Raw genomic sequence first — 12,078 nt, forward strand, 5'->3', positions numbered from 1 at the left:
GGTGGTTTTTTTTTTTTCCCCCAGTAATTTGTAGTCGGGAAAGGGGATGACAAACTTAAAATCCACAGGGCCTCATGGACCTGCACCAGGGAGATAAAATCCACAGAAGTCTCCTGTAATGGTCAACATAGACTGAATGAATAAGCATCCCAAATAGCACAAAAGTCTACCAGCATGATAGCTGCTCCTCAGTGTGTGCTGTCCGCTTTCCATCATGTACCACAGGGCAGCATCCCAGGGAAGAATCCACACAACCATTGCCAAACCAGTCACTGTCCCCAGTTTCATCTGCTCAAGACTGAGACCCCATGACTTAGAGAGCACCATCATCTTTTCTGGAGATGGGACAGCACAGCGGTCAGTGTGGCAACTGGAGAGATCAGGGTTTGGTTTTTCAGACTTCACTGCAGACTCAGGGGGGGTGTCTCAACCTCTGCTGCTGCAGTAGGATTGAGGTGAGTTCATGTTTGTCTCCTCTTGCAGGTCCCAGTGGGTGTCCATTACTGCAGGTATCTTGAGCTGCCAGGGGCTGTATCAGGAAAACAATGCTCTTCCCTTCAGGCCTGTTGAGAAGATGACTGATCTTTGCATATAGTATAGGCTAAAATGAACTAAAGTATTAAATTCTCATTGTGTTAAGAACTGGGAAATTAAGGCCACTGCAAGTGAAGCAGAGGCTCACTTAAAGCATCTTCTTAGAGCCAACAAGACTATGACTTTTTAACATCCTCTCTGAAAATTCTCAGTGTAAAGTATTCTGCATTTTCAATTCAGCCTGCAAAGAGCGCTCACACTAGTCTGGGGAGAGCTACAGGAAATATTAAGCTTGCCTGAAAGCTAAGAAAACCAAAGCATAGAGGTTTAGGACAAGAACTCAGCCCTGCTCAAAGCCTGGAATGCTCCTCAGTCCTATATTAATTCACATAAGCACATGAGACAGCCTAGTGATGTGGGTAGGGGTGCCAGCCTTGTCCCTGGGCAGACATGCCACCCTAGCACCCTTCAGCCTGGCACAGACACAGGGCCCATTCCCCTCGTGAAACCATATCCTTGCTTTTTGCAAAAATCCCTCCAGCCCTCAAGCCCCTGCATCTTTCAACTCCTGGGTGATGCGTACATGGTCCTTCTTGCACTAAGCCCTTCAGGCCGAGCCACCTGCTTTGGTTTTCTAATCCAGAAGCTTTGTGTCTTGTGCCTTGATTGCAATTCTGAAGCCCGTGAGAAAAGCGTGAAAGTATCTCTTTTTCTCTGCAAGAACGTACTAGTCAGTGTTCCCAGTGAAAGAAACGCCTGACTAGCTAAGCACCCTGCTGCTGTCTGCTGGGCTGATGCTGCCATCTTCTGCCCACACGGTGCTTTGCTGCCGAAAATCCCCCCAGCCCATGTGCAAGGGAGAGGAAAAGAAAAACGCAGGAATGTATGAATTTATGAGTGGCCTCATGGTCCCTCGTCTGTGGTGGGCGGAGATCCAGACCCGTGTCATGGAGGTTGTCCTCTCTAAGCCTTTGCGTCGTGGTTGTGGATGCAAGTGAGGGGCGCTGAGCTCTACTCGATGGAGAAGGCATAGGCTATGCTTGAGTAGTCACATTCAAAAGACGGAATAAGTAGCAATTACATTAACTGCATGTAAGTAGGCTGTTACTAGACACAGCTTGAGCTGTTCACGGTTCTTCCTGAAAATGCAGGAAAATCAAATGTTTAATTCAGAGAGAACAGCAGGACTGCATGATTTCTCTCCTGACACCATCCAATGAGGGTTGTTTTTTTTTGGCAGGGATGCAGAGTAATTGGTGTGACTGGCACTAAAGCTACAGCAGCAGAGTGTGCTGTTCATCAGAAGGTAAAGACACAGAGCATTTGTTTTCCAGAATCGCAAAAGGCTTTTGTTGCTGTTCAGGGCTTTAGTTCTGCCAGAACCACTGCCTTGTGACCCTCTGATCGCTTCTTTTCCCTTCCCCTGGCACCACTAGCCAAGTGGGAGGCATAGGGGGAGTTTTTCCAAACAGTAGGAAATAGTACCTAATGATTCAGCAGAGCTTCAGCCTCATCTCGCCTCGGGATTACTTGTGTTGCAGGTCTTTGTACAGGGATGCTGTGGCAGACCCCTGAAGGCTTTGTACAAGGATGTGGTGGCACAGCCTCACTAGTTGTCAGCTGTAGGGCATGGTTTCAGCCAGGGTAAGTGGCAGCAGCAGCAGCTCAGGAAGCTGCACACAAAGCCTAACCTTAAACCTGGGCATTTCAACTGTCAAAAAATGCTGTGGCATCTTTGCTTCTCTGCACATCTCTTTAAGCAGGGGCAGATCATTTCAGGCTTGTGCCCTCTACACCGGGAAGTGTGCAGATCCCATGGAGGCAAGGATTGCACAGCATCCAGGTGGGATATAGCCACCAAGAGTCGTGATCAGCAGCTCCAATGTGTTGAATTTCAACATTGGATTGGCAGGGTCTGCAGGAAAAGCAACTCTCAAACTAAACCCCCACAGATACAACACAAGCTTTGAAACTGTTCACCATGAACTTTCTACAAAGAATTTTACATTTCTGGTGAGCCTGCTCAGCACAGAAACTATAAAAACCACAGGCCAAATGCAGTGGTGAATGAATTCCCCCTGCTGAGAAGTGTCCCAAGCAGGTGATGCTGCATAGCTGTCTCTCCAAAGATCAGCTTGCTGTCCATGTGAGTCTCTCCTGATGGAGCTCTAGGACAGCAGCTCTAGCTTGGAGAAGCAGGGTCACACTGCTCTGCCTTGACTAAGGAGCTATAGTGGGGGGTGTCTGTAACTCATTGGATTTGCAGTAACAGCTGCTACAGTACTAAGAAATGCAGTTCTCCACTCTTCTGAAATACAGAAACTTTACTAAACAAAGCCATAGATATTAAGCAGCTTCCTGATGTTCATAGAGAGACAGCAGCAGAGGTGGGAACAGCCTGCAGAAGTCATGTCTATACCTTGATTCATGCACTCCTCCTTCACAGCAGAGGCAATTACACAGTCTGTCTCAACAGTACAGGAGTGACATTTTCTCTATGGCTTGGAGTTAATGTATTTCTGCTTGTAGAGACAGCCAGCAAATGCAGATTCTTGCTTAGCAGATCATTTCACTTTGCTACATCAAACCTTTGTGCTTTGGTAGAGCTAGTGCTTTGGGTTCAGCTGAGCTGGGACAGGCCTCCTTTCCAGGGGGACACCTCTTGCGCAGCTGTGGTACCCAGCACATCCCTGATAGCAGAGGGGTATTCTTGTGGCTGGAAATGTATTTCCCTTTCAAAAATCTATGTTATACACATTTTAAACACATACAGAGAAAAAACTTGGTCACTGGCTCCAACTTCCCTTTTGCTATAAAATAAAACACCACTCCTTGGATGCCTCCAGCCTGAGATGTTCTGTGCTTCTCTGAGCAGAGCTGACTGCACTGGGTCAGGCTTTCCTTTGGGCTCAGGTGATAGGGGCAGCTGGAATTGACCCCAGATGAGCTGGCACTGGAAAGCAATGCAAGCCATGGCATGAGCTACAGCTTGAGCAGATAAAGAGGAGGTGAAGATGTTCACAGTTAGCAGAGCAGTTGACATGGCTACCAAGGCTATCAGTAGGGACATCTGCAAAACTGCACTGAAATAAAAGCCCTGCCTTATGACAAAACCTTGAGAGCACAGGTGATGCTGCTGACCTGTTTGAACCTGCTGGGCTCTGCTTGCAAAGATGTAGCCAAAGGGAGGCTGCTTTAGGGTTCAGACGCTGCTGAACACTTCCAGGGACAATGCCTGTGGTTAAACCCCCCGTGCACACAGTGGGGGTGTGTGGGGGCCAGGTCCTTGGCTTGTTCAGTAATTTTGATTTTTGTTAATGTTTTAAGTGTGTTCTCTGAAAGCTGACACTCAAGTACAACAGCCCAGACCTGAGCCTTTCATGCCTGAAAGCTCAGCACCCACAGCTTTTGAGCCCCCCTCAGCATGCAAATACTGCCTTACAACAAGGTACAAGACCTCCCGTAGATCTGTTCTTCCTTCCTCTCCTTGCAGGTTGGCTTGGGAAGGCAGGACTGTGGGGACGGATTCTGCTAAAGGCTAGTCAGGTCCCACTGGTCCCCATTTGGGAGCCACTGCTGTGGGATATCAGAGCATTGCCCCACCAAACATTCAGTTATCAGCTTGACAGAGGTCTGATGTGAAATGAGGACCAAAATGAGAGACATGGGCAGAGGGGTGAAGTTTACATGTGTGTTTTGAACAGAGAACGAAGTCACTGTCCCATCCTTCCTCCAGCAGTGACCAGCAAGGAAAGGTGACTGCTCTCATGCCTTCCTTCCACCTCATCCACCACATTCCTGGGTGTTTCTGCCTAAGAGGAAGACTGTGCTCTTGACCCTGCATCAGTCCAGTTTGGTCTCAGGGGGAGCAATTACAGATACTGTTACCTTCATAAGCATCACTGCAAACCAAAGGAACCTGAAACTCTGGCTGTGATCTTTGAAGCTTAACAAGAGATTTGAACTACAACAGACTGTGGAGACACAACAGTCAAACCGTTTCATTTGACAGTGCTTAAATTTGTCTGAGCTGTGCCCTACTGTTCCAGCATTGCATAGACTCTGACTACACAAGCTGCTTCAGCATTGCCTCCAATTACAGAGGCTTCCTCTGCCTCAATAACCCTCCTGGCTTTCTTAGCATGCCTTTACTGCTGCATCAACTCTGGTCCTGCTCTGCAGTGCCTTAGACCCTGGAGGAAGTTATCTAACTCTCATCCACCCTTTAAAAAGCTTTGCAAATTCATCACATTACACACAGCTTCTTATTACAGAAAAAAAAGAAAGCTTTTTTAAGCTTATTTCACTGCTAACAGCAGAAAATGGGCTACTGCAGCAAAGAATTTGTCCAAATAAGCTGTGAGCCATAGCTCACAGCTGTTCTGTAGATAACATCCAGTTCATTTTAATGCTGGAAGAAGTGCATAAGTGTCCACTATTGAAGCATCGTTGTACTTTAAGTAAATGTGCAACTTAAAGATAGCAGTCAGGATAGATCACTGAACAACAGTTTCATTTTATATGTTCAAGCTGCCTCTTAAGCTATTGACAACACCTAAAATCAGTAGCCTTATTATAGCAGAGTAATTAGTGTGATGGTGAAAGAAAAGGACCCTTACCATATTGCAGCCACTGAGCTCCCAGTAGTTCAATACATTACAGCCATATTGCTACATTGCCTTCAATCATTCACCTTCCATCAGTTTGCTTTCCTGAAATAATAGCTTTGGTGTCTCCAGGTCACATCACAGGAAGTTCCACGTTTTATACACATTTTCCCACAGTTATACATATGCACACAGAAAGGTTAAACAGGCTTTTAAGTCTGCTTAACAATACTTTTCAATGCATTATTACAATTACAAGTCTGTCACCCCCGAGTACTAGTTACCTTTGTTATGTCTTCTCTTACTCTTTTTTTCCCAAGTAGAAGAATCTTCAGACCTCTAGAGATCCCTATATATTACAGCCTTATATCTTAAAGGACAGAGAAACCTTTCAAAGGGCTCTTTTCTCACAAATGTTTATTTTAGATAAAGCAATAAAAGCATCTTTAGTATCCCATAGTGCTGACTTGCTTTTCTAGGTTTAGTCTTTACCTCTTAATCTAATAGAGCACTTAAAAAATCACTTCACTCCAGCACCTTCTTCACCAACCAGCCCTACAGAGGAGACCCATCTTTCTCTACCCTATCTCCCCATAAGCCCCTGCTAGGCCTCTGAGTGCCTTAATAAGATTTACTGGCCCTGGTTGGCCTCACCACCCATGGGCCTGGGGCCCTGTATAAGCTCAGTCTGGGGGCTTAGCTTCTTTTTTTGAGCTATGTTGTAGAAACACTACTATCTAGTTCAGCTCAGTCATTCTCATTTTAAGGCTCTGCTGTTAGTCCTAGCTAAGTGTGCTTTATAGAAGCACTTTCTGGGAACCTAGTTCAGACCTGCAGCCTGACTGCCAGCTGGACTTTAGACCCACCTCATCCCTACAGAGCTGCCTGGATCTGGAGCTTACGACAGTCTCCACCTGAGGACCTCCAGCTGCTAGAGAAGATAGTCTCCTTTGCTACAGATATTTAAATCCTACTGTTAGCCGTTGATTGATGGTTGTTTTTGTCGAAGGTCTTCCTCCATCCAGGTGGCTCCTGTGTAGTATCTCTCTTGGAGCAGCATAGTTTAGTTGTGCCAGTGTCTTTCCTTTGCAGCAGGAGCTGTGGCAGTGCTGGGCTTTCCCTTGCAATGGTTCTGTGGGGCCTGCTGCCCTCTGCACCTGTATCTGAGTGGTGGGAGGCACTGCTGAGATTCGTTTACCGGGTGACTTCCTGCAGCCTAGTCCTGGCACCCTGTACTGAAGCTGCCATGTGCTGTGAGAAGGTTGAGCATCCCACCCAGACTTTATTCAACTGAGCTGAGCTTGTGGGTGTGTGTCAGTAGGCTGGTCAGGTGCAGTGGTGGGTACCTGCTACCGCTTGTTGAGTAATCTGATATTGCTTTTTCCTGAACAGATGCTCATCAGCGTCATGCTGGGGTGGCTGAACAATCTGGGGAAGGAGTGTGCTGTTGGCCAGGGTGTACCGTATCCCTGCTTGCTAAACTTCAGTGAGAGGGAAAAAATCGTGGCTACCCACAGGGTGTTGGCTTTCTCCAGAGCCGTGAAGGGTTTCTTCAGCTCTTTAAAATGTCTGGAGTATTAGTACTTACAATCAGCAAAAATTGGAGCAGAATATCAACGGAGCACAGCTTTCAAACTAATCTTCTTTTTCCTTTCAAGCTGACAGTAGGATTTTGAGCAAAACTTTGAATAACAGATACACTTTTAAATAATGGATGTTTCACAGCCAAAGTCCCTTGGCTTTTCTGTCTGTGCCTGGATGAGAATCCTTTTAATTGCACAACATGTGGAGAGAAGGTACAAAATGCTTTGTTTTGTGCTGCTGATTAACTGATGCATATGCTCCCATTAAGTATTCAGAGATGGGTAAGTGTATCCCAGCCTGAAGCTGTCTGTTATTCATGTTGCGTTTTTATCAGCTAAGGATCTAGCACAAGATGTTTTGTGCTTTACTTGTCTGTGTCATGGCTGCTAGTGATTTTCCTCTTTTTTTGGAGGTTAGATCTCGCTTCTAGGGAGGTGCTCTTTCACATGAAGAGCTTGGACCTTGCGTTCTGGGCTCATGTGATGTGGTGTAAGGTCACCTTGTGAAGCAAAGAAGACTCCAGAGCTCCGATCATGGGACAAACATTTAAATAGGGCTTTCAAAACCAGCAATGCTTATTGTTAGGGTTTTGTTGAGAAGATTGTACATGGTGGAAATGTTGCCCTGGTGTCTGCGCCAGGCTGAATGCTGTGCCATGGTATGATGGTGAACCTGTAATGGGTGGAGCGCTTTGTCCCCCCTACAGATTAGCTGTGAGGGATGCATGGAGGGGAGTTAGCAAGAAGAGCAGTGGTATGGGTCTCCCATGTTCTTAGTGTAGCAAGCTGCTGCATGCAGCTGGGTCTTCTCCAAGTTAATTCAGCTATCATGAAGGTTCAACTCTGCTGCACAAGGGAAATGACAAGTCAATGTGCTCCTGAAAAATGTAAAGGGTGGCTTTGCAGTTCAATGTGGTTTTATGCTCTTTGCCTTCAGTTTCCCCAGTTCTTTGAGGGGACCAGCCAAGCAAGCCCCTGCTATTAGTATTTTCCCAACTTTTATCTGCACAATATCCCTTTAAAACAAGAAACCGTGAATCCCATTAGCTCCCCAGTTTTGTTTCCAAGCACAAATCCAGACAAGGGACCAAGCCTCTATGAATAAACACTGCTGGCACCTGGCTCTGTCCTGCTCTATGGCCTGCCTGCAGGGGACTGGACGTTCATCTTCTATAGGGAAATCCTGTGACTTTCAACTATTTTAACTCTAGACCACAGAAGACCCATGGAGAAATCTCGTTAGGGTGGCGCAGAGGGTCCCCAGGGCTCCCTGATATCAGGCTTTTCTCCTTCACTTACAGGGCTTTTTGTGATTCTTGTCCCCACACACCACGGGAAGCTGCCAGCCAGGTTTCTGGCTTTAAACAGAACTTGTTCTTTCCCAATTTTGCAGCTTCTTGCCTTAGAGGATAACTGCAATTTAGTTTTATTTCACAAAATTTGACATGGCTTGAGTCTGTGATTTACTGGCCTTGAAGGATACGGTGTATGTAACTGCGGAGGACGTAAGTGGCTTTTCATGGTAGACGAGTCATAAATTGAGATGAAAAAAAATGAGGGAAACATTACTGCCCAACTTTACAAGGTAGCACTAAGAACAGGACACAGCAAAGCTATCTGTAACTGTCAGGGGTCTTTATTGTCCCTGATTGTGTGTAATAAAGCTCCTGAACGAGACCTGTGGTCTCAAATGCAGGCAACCAATGTTCAAGTGTTTGAAAAGACACAAGATGGCAATATTTTCAAAAGGACACCCTGGAATATCTCCGGGCTAGATTTCCAAGCTATCAGCTTTCCTCACTCTGGCACTTGCTCGAGACCTTGGTCTGTGTCCAGCTTGATCCCTCCATATGTCAAAAGAGCCTGAAGGTGTGTGGGGTAAGATGGAAATCTCTGAGGACATCAGCAGCACCCAGTAGTCCTGGCTTCATGTTCCAATCCAAACAAGAGCGCAGCATCTCTCCACTTCTCATTCGTGGCACATACACTGTGAGGTGCAGCAGTGTAGCCGCTGGTGTTTCTTCTGAGTCTTGTTTTGACATCTGCATCCCCCTCTTTGCCTTCTGTCACCTCCATATCTTCCAACAGACATAGATCCAGAGGGACATCCTGTAGCAGGGAGATTTTATCCAAGGAAGAATAACGTCCTCTGGGACTTTTTTTGTGGGTATTTTTTGGCACAAAAATAGCTTCAGAATTTCTCATTTAAAAATTAATTTTTCCTCTTGGAGCAGGGGTGGTGTAGGGTGTGGGTGGAAGAATTACTTCTGCTTGGTTGTCAACATTTGCCTGGCAAATACTTCCAGGTCTCTTGGTTTTATATGCTAATTTTCAGCTTAAAGGTTGCAACGCATTGCAATGTGGCAAGGCAACGGGTGGTGTGATGGTTTATAGGCTGCTTATGCTTGTTTTATCTGCAAATGGTTGGATTTGCAATGTGTAATGATCTCTGTAAGGCAGTTAGCAGTGAGATAAACATCAGGTTTATGGCTGGGGAAATGTATGGGGTATTGCAAAGAAAAAAGAGAGGACCTGAATACTCAAAGCTCTCTGACCTCCTCAATGTGGCTGTGTTTAGTTCTTGCATGTCTGTTGGGCCTTGTGCATCCCAGTTCCTCCTAATGGTGTATTGAGCCAGGTGAGATGCTGTGACAGAGATGCAGAAGCAGCACAGCCTTTCCCTTAAGGGTGGGGGACGTAAGTAGCAAGGACGTAACTCTTGGCTGCAATTTGCAGCCAAGAGTTAAGAGGTTTGGCTATAGTGGGAATGAAGTAAGGCAAAGACTTAAGCTTTTTGGGTCTTGCTTTGTAATAGGAGCTCATGCAGAAGACCGGAGCTACCTTTTATTGCAGCCACACTGGGAATATGTACAGAATGTTCAGCTCTCTGTACAGATATGCTTTGATTTTCACAAATAGTAGCTTTTTTTCAGCACTGTTTCTCCATTAGATATGATGTGGGGTGTAAAATGATTTTTCTTAATTTGCTGTATGCTGAATGCCTCTGGAATGCAATTAATTTTCTTGCTTACGTCTCAAAAAATTAATAGGCATGCCTGGAAGTTGCTAAATGACTGTGTGTGGGGTGGTGATGGGAGGGATGGCAGGGATGGCTCAGCCCCTTGAAGCTGGAAACAGCCTAATGTGGGGAAGAAAGGTGTAGAATCATTGGTGAAAAGCATACAAGCTAGCTACAGGAGCATGTGAAGTGGTGCCATGCTGGCCCATCAAGTCCACATGATGGTGCTAATGCAGCGGCTGCAGGTGGGAGCAGAAATGATTTCGGCTGCTTTAAGAGCAACCATCTTCCTCCCACTGGGATGTCCCTGGCCTGGAAAGGCCCCCAGATGCCACATAGAGTTGAAGCAGGGGCTTTATTATTCCTTATCTATAAACCTGGGAAGTGTGATCAAGCCAATTAGTTAATTAACTGCCACTGAGACTGATTGAGGATGAGGGCTTCCCCCATGCTGGTACAAGCGCTCAGCCAGGTGCTCAGCCTGTCTGGGAACCTGAGTTTCTTGGTCGGTGTGTGACATGCAATGGGCTGTCAAATGTCCTCAGTGCTGGCAGCACATTCAGGGCTGGTGTTTTCACTGTATAGAACATTTAAGAGGAGTTTTCATGTTTTATGTAGCTTATTTACTACTTGCATTTCTGCCTCACAGGTGCGATGAGAGATGAGCTGTTCTCATTTTCTCTTGACTCTACCCAGCCCTTTCAAACTCTGTGCTGTGACATGGTGCTTTAGACATCTCCGCGAAAACGGGTGTGTATGTAGCTCCCATTTCCAGGGGGATACAACTCAGGGATGAACAAAGCTTCCTACTGACGCCATTTGAAAAAGAAAAATAATCTCATTTCAGAACCAATTAGAAAGGACATAAATCACCTGAAGCCACCTGGATTTCTCCTTTAGCTTACAGAGATTTCTGGAGAGCCTTGGATAATTGTTCTCACTGGTTAGGTTTGGTGTGGGGCTGGCTGTGAGTGGAGCCCCAAGGTGCTGCGCAAACACCTGGAGGGCATGAAGAAACACATTTTCCACCTAATCTTGTTACTGTCACAACAGCAGGGAAACCTTTTAAAGCAGAGAAGTACCGGTTTTTAAAGTGATAGTGGTGTCCTTGCAGCTCTGACAAATGCTATCTGTTGCTTGTGCTGCCTGCTTCACAGGAGTCCTGTAAGCTTGATGGCAGTCCTGTGGCACAGAGCCTGAATTCCCAAATAAGCTGTGAATCCTTTGAAAATGGGAATTTCTCAGCTAGAAGTGATGTAGTTAAAGGGTTACCATTTTCTTTCGCTCTTCTTAGCCCATCTGGTCCTTTTATTTCTGTTTTTTCTTCCTTCACTTCTCATTTCCCAGTGCTTTCCCCTGGCTCTCTCTTCTTCCAACACATTTACGTCTCTGCTTTTTGCTTTAAATTGGTGTTTCCCAGCTGTCCATTTTAAGCCCCTTTTACTTGAAACTTGATGTTGCTTGCGGGTAGTGTTTCTTGTATACCTTTCAGTAGCATGGACTGGTACAGAGTTTCCACTCATCTCAAACACATGCAAGTCAAGCTCCTGAGTCTTCCTTGCAAACTAAATTATAGAATAGTCAGGGATAGAAAGGACCTTAAGATCATCTAGTTCCAACCCCCCTGCCATGGGCAGGGACACCTCACACTAAACCATATCACCCAAGGCTCTGTCCAACCTGGCCTTGAACACCGCCAGGGATGGAGCATTCACAACCTCCCTGGGCAACCCATTCCAGTGCCTCACCACACTTACAGTAAAGAGCTTCCTCCTTATATCCAATCTAAACTTCCCCTGTTTAACTTTTAACCCGTTACCCCTTGTCCTATTGGTACAGTCCCCCAGGTCTGGCTGGCAACAGAAGCCCAACAAGCTGGGACTGCTCTCAGCCTCTTCATGTGATGCTGGTTGAACCCTTGCAGGTTCCCAGTATAAATTTGTGTGGTTGCTAGAAAACAGGTTGGGAACACCCAGCAGTCACCTCTTGGCTAAAAACCTAACATTATGATCCAGCAGTCAAGTGGAAGCATGATATGCACATGTCGATTGAAAAAGTGCGTGCTCATGGTCTCTAGGCATCATTCTACCTTTCCCAGAAGACCTGACCCATCCATAACAGACCTCTTTGTTCAAAGCCTCCTGAAGTTTTGAAGGGCAGCTGTGAAACGAGCAGGAGATTCTTAATTCCATTCTGCTGAAGCAGCGTGGCAGCACCAAGACAGCACTTCCTTGGTTTGTGGTCCTCCCAGTTGGCCCTCAGTGCAGCTGAGTGCTAAGAGTATTTTTTATCTGAAACCTTGAATTCTGCAGAGACCAAGTGCTTATTTCTTAGG

The sequence above is a fragment of the Neopsephotus bourkii genome, unplaced genomic scaffold (genome assembly GCF_033783945.1).
Source record: "Neopsephotus bourkii isolate Nb327-2 ecotype Australia unplaced genomic scaffold, CSIRO-AGI_Nbou_v1 NB_234, whole genome shotgun sequence".
Lineage (NCBI taxonomy): Eukaryota > Metazoa > Chordata > Aves > Psittaciformes > Psittacidae > Neopsephotus > Neopsephotus bourkii.